Source organism: Mugil cephalus, chromosome 13 (genome assembly GCF_022458985.1).
Source record: "Mugil cephalus isolate CIBA_MC_2020 chromosome 13, CIBA_Mcephalus_1.1, whole genome shotgun sequence".
NCBI classification, from domain to species: domain Eukaryota; kingdom Metazoa; phylum Chordata; class Actinopteri; order Mugiliformes; family Mugilidae; genus Mugil; species Mugil cephalus.
This window is the reverse complement of record NC_061782.1, coordinates 10,403,996-10,404,869: the sequence shown is the minus strand read 5'-3', so window position 1 is coordinate 10,404,869 and position 874 is coordinate 10,403,996.

The window sequence follows — 874 nt, the reverse complement described above, 5'->3', positions numbered from 1 at the left end:
TTTAGATCGGACACTACTGTCACTGTCACTACTGCCACTGTTCAGTTGGCTCGTGCATCAGTCTATTTCTTGGCTGCTCGGGTTCAGTATTTTCCTGGAATCTCTGCTGTTTTCTGCCAACATCGGCCCGACGAGAGTCATCAGTGAACTTTGAGCTGCAATCGAGTCAAATCAGAGTAAATGTCCCAGTTATGTTATGTATAATATAGGAAACTCGGCCCTGTTTGAAATCTATGGTTCAGGAAAAGCTGTACCGGTACCGGTTAGAGAAGCAGCTTTGGGATTGGGTCAGCTACGCCTCGTGTCCACGGTTGAGTTGCCTCGAGGAAGCACCTAGAGCCCCTGGGTGCCTTGCATGACTGCCCATTGTTTCAGGCGCGATTACTACTCTGTGTGTGGACAAATGTGTGCAGAGAACACATTCTTGTATGTGCACACATATAGCACATGACCAGTAAAGCTGATTTGGTTCAATGTGATGGCTCTTATAAATCTGCAGTTAAATAGAGGTGTCTAATAGACTTCCTCATCAGTTCGATGCCCTAGCTATGCTAGGGCGGCACGCTACTGCCGACCTGGGAGTAGCTTGTTTCCGCTTTAGTGTTTCTGGCTGCTTCTCCATCTCAGCTGTTTTTTAATTGAGTGTCTTGGATAAGTAAAGATGGAACACACCAAAAGGTTAATTGAGGAGGTTTCGAGATACAAACATATGTACATATGACTTGTCTCTGGCGAAAGTTTCAGTCGCCATTGTTGAAAATGAACCCAGCAGACAAATATAAATGTCTCACACCGGTGTCAGCTTCACGCATATTTTAACTTAAATGAGCCTTAACAGTTAAGTCTGTACGAAACTCCACCAAAACCAAGGGAA